The 6,809-nt window shown below is 47.7% G+C and overlaps 1 pseudogene; it reads right to left on the bottom strand.

Annotated features, from left to right (window-relative positions):
• Positions 1-3,440: 3,440 nt before the first annotated feature.
• On the bottom strand, positions 3,441-6,405 carry LOC125554936 (annotated as a pseudogene).
• Between the last annotated feature and the right edge of the window lie 404 nt (positions 6,406-6,809).

Consider the following 6,809-nt stretch of genomic DNA (forward strand, 5'->3'; position numbering starts at 1 on the left):
TCAGAGATGTAGTGGCCAGGTTTCTTGCACTTGTGGCATGTTCTCTTCTTGTAGTCATGAGCAGAAACTTCATCGGACTTTCTGAAGCCTTTCTTCTTGGTGAATTTCTGGAACTTCTTCACAAGCATAGCAAGCTCCTTTCCAATGTCTTCAGGATCATCAGAACTGCTGTCAGACTCTTCTTCAGATGAGGAGACAGCTTTTGCCTTCAAGGCACGAGTTCGCCCATAGTTGAGACCGTAGATGTCTCTTTTCTTAGAAAGCTGAAACTCGTGTGTGTTGAGCCTCTCAAGTATGTCAGACGGATCGAGTGTTTTGAAGTCAGGACGTTCTTGAATCATCAGGGCTAGGGTGTCAAACGAGCTGTCAAGTGATCTCAAGAGTGTCTTGACAACTTCATGCTTGGTGATCTCAGTGGCGCCGAGGGCTTGAAGCTCATTTGTGATGTCAGTGAGTCGATCAAACGTGAGCTGAACATTCTCATTGTCATTTCTCTTGAAGCGGTTGAAGAGGTTGCGAAGGACACTGATTCTCTGATCTCTCTGGGTTGAGACGCCTTCGTTGACCTTGGAGAGTCAGTCCCAGACTAGCTTAGATGTTTCCAAAGCACTCACACGGCCATACTGTCCTTTGGTCAGATGACCACAGATGATGTTCTTGGCAGTGGAGTCCAGTTGAATGAACTTCTTGACATCAGCAGCGGTGACACCTTCACCAGCCTTGGGAACGCCATTCTTGACGACATACCATAGGTCGACATCAATGGCTTCAAGATGCATGCGCATCTTATTCTTCCAGTAGGGATATTCAGTTCCATTGAAGACTGGGCACGCAGCGGAGACTTTGATTATCCCTGCAGTCAATATAGCTAAAACTCCATGTGGTTAAACCGAATCACACAGAACAAGGGAGTACCTAGCTCTGATACCAATTGAAAGTGCTAGTGATCGACTAGAGGGGAGTGAATAGGCGACTTTTTATAAAAGTCTTCAAAACATGGAAGTTTCGAAGACAAATGATAGAAATAAACCTATTACCATGCAGCGGAAGGTAGACTACACTAGGCAAACCAGAGTCAAGTATTCAATGGAGTGAAAGCACAATGACTAATAGCAGCTAGGCAGTAAAGATCAGGTAGGAAGATATTGTGAAGCCAATCAGAACAAGCAGTCACTCAGTGAAGACAAAAGATAAAGCAATCATACAATGACTTCACAAGGACCAACAGTAAGTAAAGGGAAGGAAAGGATGAAACCAGTGACTCATTGAAGACAATGATTTGTTGGACCACTTTCAGTTGCTGTGACAACTGTACGTCTGGTTAGGGAGGCTGAGATTCAACTCAGAAGACCTCGTCTTCACCTTATTCCCCTTGAGCTAAGGACACCCAGTCCTCGCCCAATCACTCTGGTAAGTCTTCAAGGTAGACTTCCAAACCTTCACAGACTTTGTTCACCGGCGATCCACAATTACTCTTGGATGCTCAGAACGCGACGCCTAACCGGCTGGAGGATTCACAGTCCTCAAGTGTAATAAGTCTTCAGATCACACAAACAGGAAGACTTAAGTGATGCCTAACACTCTTTGGCTCTGGGTGTTTAGGGATTTATCCTCGCAAGGAATTCTCTCTCAAAGGCTTCGAGGTGGGTTGCTCTCAAACGACAAAAGCCGTGTACTAACTCCGAGCAGCCAACCGTTTATGGTTGTAGGGGGTGGGCTATTTATAGCCACTAGGCAACCCGACCTGATTTGTCTGAAATGACCCTGGGTCACTAAGGAACTGACACGTGTTCCAACGGTCAAATTTCAAACACACACGGCAACTTTACTTGAGCTACAAGCAAAGCTGACTTATCCAACTCTGGACAAGATTTGCTCTCATAGTCTTCACTCGAAGACATAGGATTTTGGTTAAGCATCACTTCAGTCATTCTGACTGGTTCACTTGGACCCCACTTAACAGTATGGTGGTTCCTATGACTCAACAAAAAAGAAAAAGAACGACGAAAGAACTAAGTCTTCGCGCTCCATAGTCTTCATGCGATGTCTTATCTTGTCATAGTCTTCAATGTGAATGTCTTCATATACCACCTTTGACTTCAATGTCTTCTTACATTTTTAGGGGTCATCTCTGGTAGGAAAACCGAATCAATGAGGGACTTCTACCTGTGTTATCCTGCAATTCTCACAAACACATTAGTCCCTCAACTAGGTTTGTCGTCAATACTCCAAAACCAACTAGGGGTGGCACTAGATGCACTTACACTCTTCTTCTTTTCGGTTTTGTCTTTCTTGCACCCATCCGGTCGCTTTGGCTTCGATTATGAAACCGAGTTGGGTGTGGGGCTTCTCTTGCCGTCATCACTTGATGCATCATCCTCCTCCTCATCATCATCCAACTTAATTATTCGCTTCTGTTTGTCGCTCAAATGCAAATCATCCAAATCTTCACGCTTCTTCCATTTCTCATCATCCTTCAACACTTCATAGCAATGAGGCAAAGTAAATACCCTTCCTTTCTTGATCTTCCCCTTCTTGGTTTTCCTCTCCTCTTCTTTGAACAAGTTTTGTGCAATGTTGTACTACATAAAAACAAAGCAAGTTAGCACCAACAACAAGCAAAACAAAGCAAGTTAGCACCAACATGTAAGATGAAATGGCACTTACTCTATCGTCCTCATTTGTGCCACTTGGGTTCAACTTGTCAACCGCCTTTTGACAGGCCGCCCACCTTTGACAATCCGAGTTGATTGTCGACCACCGGGACCTAAGTGATCGGTTGGAGCGGTCAATTCCACTCACGTTGCGAGCATCAAAGTGTTCCTTCATCCAGTTCCAATAAGCATCTCTACTTTGATCACCTCCAACGGATGGATCCCTCGACACTTGCAACCAAGTATTGCATAGTAAGATGTCATCGGCGTTGGTGTAATTGCCCGCTCTTCCTTTCGGTGCGTCGACAATGCCCTCACCCTCCTCGTCCACCTCGAACTCATGGTCTTCAAAATGCATGTCATTGGTTTGAGACCAATGCGAATTGTTGGAGCCAACACCCATCGTTAACATGTATGCATCATCATTGAGACTACAAATTTTTTCGCACAATGCAAATAAGCTATCTATATGTGACGAATGCATTCAAAAAATAACAAAAAATGAAAAGTTAGAATTTTTTTACCTTGGAGGCATTTCGTCGAACATGTTGTGCGCGCCGGCCGCCGGCTCAACGAGTGAGCTTGCCGGTGCTTCGGCAGCCGCCGCGCCCGTCGCACGCCCCGTAAGCTTCTTCCTCCTCGCCTTGGAGGTGACGGAGCCGTCCGCCGCCTTATTTTTCTTCGCCAATGTCTTGCCCTTCTTTGGCCGCGCCGCATTGGGGAGCTTTGAGGAGGAGGGGGCGGCGGCTCGGGCCGGCGCCAGCGCGACGCCACCCGCCGCCGAGGTCATCCGCGACGACATGAAGAGGCCGCGCGCGAGGCCGCTGGTCGGAGGAGCTCCGGCGGAGGCGAGGCCAACGCCACCTGGGCTAGGGTTTGTGGCGGCGGCGGCGGGGGCGGGGGGTTGCGGCTATAGGATGGGGTGAGCGGGGTGCCGACGCGTGCGTCCATGGGTGCGGGTCGCCGGCGCCGGCGCGCGCGGGGCTTTGGAGGGGGAGAAGAAGAGCGCATCGCGAGCGTCGATCGTCGAATGGCCGGAAAGTCGGGCCCATAGACGCCCTGCAACATACCGACAAAGTAGTGCGACTGAAGGAGCGCCATTATTCCTGGTGGTTAGGTGGACAGTGGTATCCCCAACCCACCAGGGTTCAAATCCTGGTGCTCGCATTATTCCTGGATTTATTTCAGGATTTCCGGCGATGCGCTTTCAGTGGGAGGAGACGTTTCTGTTGACGACGAGGCGCCTACGGTGACTTCGTAAATCTCAAGATGATATGCCGGCTCAGTCTCTCGGAGGTGCTCATAGGGGTAGGATGTGCGTGTATGCGTTCATAGGGGTGAGTGTATGCGCGTGTATATGAGCGCTTGTGTCTGTACTGATGCTCAAAAAAAAAGAAGGAGCGCCATGGAAGGGAGCACAAAGGAGACGTTGTTCACGGCTGCCACGAACCGCGTTCCATTGATGGGCCCTTGGCACGCCGTGTCCATGGGGCACGGGAACGTGCCCATGCCGACCGTGAAGAAGAACTTCTTGTCAACCGACCATTGCACGGCCGCCGGGTACTGCGGCGTGACAAGGCTGCGGAGCTTGGAGGCGAAGTTGGCGACAAAGCCGGTGTCGTTGAACCGCGGAAGCGTCGGCTTGAACAGTGGCAAGTCTTCGTCAGAGCTTGGCGCGGAGGGGGAGCCCGGATTCTGGTACTCGAGAATACCAGCAGCGGTGGTGTTGTTGATGGTGCTAGGCCTTAGGGGGTCCCTAGGATTTTGGTACCCTAGGTAGAAGGCGGCCAACATGTAGAAGTTGGCCTTAGGGTACAACGGCTTGGTGGTGAGGAGGACATTGGCGGTCTGGCCCGGTGAGATGATCAGAGTCTTGACTGTGAAAGGCTTGACATAAACGGCATCGACCTCGACGATGGTTAGTGTGTGATTGGGGACGGAGAAGAAGAACTCGTCGTCGAGCGCGGCATTGATGAGGCGCAGCATGTACGTTTCCCGGGTTCCACCTTCAGTCTGAAAGTGTCTGCGTGTGTCATCATGTACGCCATCTCTATATTAGTTTGCACGTTTTACAAATCCATGACATTGGCTAGGCAGAATAGAAAGCATGCTTAATCTAGCCCAGTTAAGGTGTAGGGTCATTAAGATCTACTAGTAGATTACTTCTTATTACCATATGTCATGTCATTGCATTTAAAAACTGAAAGAGAGCGTGCATGGCAGTTTTGTTTCAAGTCAAAATTTGATCAAGTTTGTGGAAAAATCTGTCAACATCTACAATGCCAAATCAAGACCATTAGATTCATCATGAAATACATTTTTATGTCATGTCTATTTGGTATTTTAAATATTTATATTTTTTCTACAAACTTAATAAAACTTGACCTAGGAAAATTCTATATGTAGGTGGACTTTTGGTCTATGGGTGTATATACACCCTATATGGCAAACATATTTAGTAATTAAATAAAAAGTCAAAAATTCTGAAAATATTTTTAAATAAAATTGACCTTCAATTGTACTTGTAAAAAAGTTTTCCACAAAAAGTAAAACCCCCCGTTGACTTCTTTTAGAAAAAAACAAAAAAATTGAGCAAAATAGTGTGAATGGTGACCCTACAATAGCAATAATTTTTGATATTTTTCCCCTGAAGTCAACGTTTGTTTGTTCGTGAAAGTTTACACACTGGTGCGAAGGAAAGTCAAGTTTATTCTAAAAATAAGTTCTAACTTTTTTGACTTTTATTTTATTTATTATTTTTCCCACATATGTGGTGTATATACACCCAGGAACCAAATGGTATTACCCAAATCTATATGCACTATATTATTTTAGTAACAAAAAGGTAACACTTTTTCCTCCTATTTTGAGGCACTTGATTAACCAACCACAAAGCATGTATCTTTGGCGGAGCAGTTGTACAGTGGCCCAGGAAGCCCATTTATCGTAAAAGCGTCGGAGACATTCGGGGGTCCGCCCGTCTGGAGCGCCTGGCTGAGCACCGCCTCCGTGTCCGCCCTCCACCATTCACCGAAGATGACCGGAACCTCCATGTGCGGCGCGGCGAACGGGTAAGGCACGCCGTGCTTGGGAAGGACGACGATGACGCCATAGACGGTGGCACGAAATGTGCGCGTGCCACCACAGCGTGCCACGCTGCCCGGAGAAGGTGAAGTTGTAGACGTAGGTCTGGCCCGTCCGGATCGGGCACTAGGTGATGTACGCCGGCCCGTCGGCCCAGCCGTTTCGCAGCTGCCGGACGCCGTGCCAGTGCAGCGTCATGTTGTGCGCGCGCGACATGGTTGGTGACGCGGACAACGACGCGGCCGCCTTCCCTCGCCACGAGCGCCGGGCCGGGGTACTCCCCGTTCACCGTTACGATGCTCTTGGTGGCGCACAGCCTCGTCACGTTGGCCATTTGCACCTGCATATACCGGGGTTAAGGTTTGGAAGAAGACGCATGAGCATGACGTGAGAAAGCAAGATAGCTTACGGCCGGAAACGCATGCGTAAATCTGTGGCACACATACATTGAAATTGTAGTGCCTGGTGAAGCTTTGCGCCTGGACAATGAGCAGCATCAAGGTTGCCATGAGGAGAGAGCAAGGAGCTTGAACACCGGAGGAGATAACCATGGCCATAGCTTTTAGCTAGGTTTCTGAGCTTCTGAGTTTTTCCTTTTTGATAAGGAAAATCTGGGGTCTATCTCGAGCTAGTTCGTGGAGGGTACGATCCAGGTGATGGAGGGTGGAATGAATGTTGAGACAGCCAGACAGGCACTTGGGGTGAGTTTATATATTATCTGCTGGAGGTCCCAAACGTACGTAACACGTACTGGCCGGGCCATTTGCCTTGCCTTGTTTGAGATACTCCCTTCCTTCTTTTTTCACTCCATGTATAAAATTTATTTTCTTTACAAAGTTTGACTTTGGACAACTTATATATGCAGACTAAAAGGAAACGTCGCATGGCAGATACGCAGCTTAGGCGGTAACCTTCGTTCATGATCCATTTGTTGGATGAACTATATATCTGTTAGCTTTATCTTGATTACTACTTGTATTTGCATATTTGTTTGTTTTTTGAAACAAGGTAAAAAATTTGGCATTTCATTAATTAAGAGAGAGTTGTAACAAGGTCCGAGGACCACAGCCA

The sequence above is a fragment of the Triticum urartu genome, chromosome 4 (assembly GCF_003073215.2).
Source record: "Triticum urartu cultivar G1812 chromosome 4, Tu2.1, whole genome shotgun sequence".
NCBI classification, from domain to species: domain Eukaryota; kingdom Viridiplantae; phylum Streptophyta; class Magnoliopsida; order Poales; family Poaceae; genus Triticum; species Triticum urartu.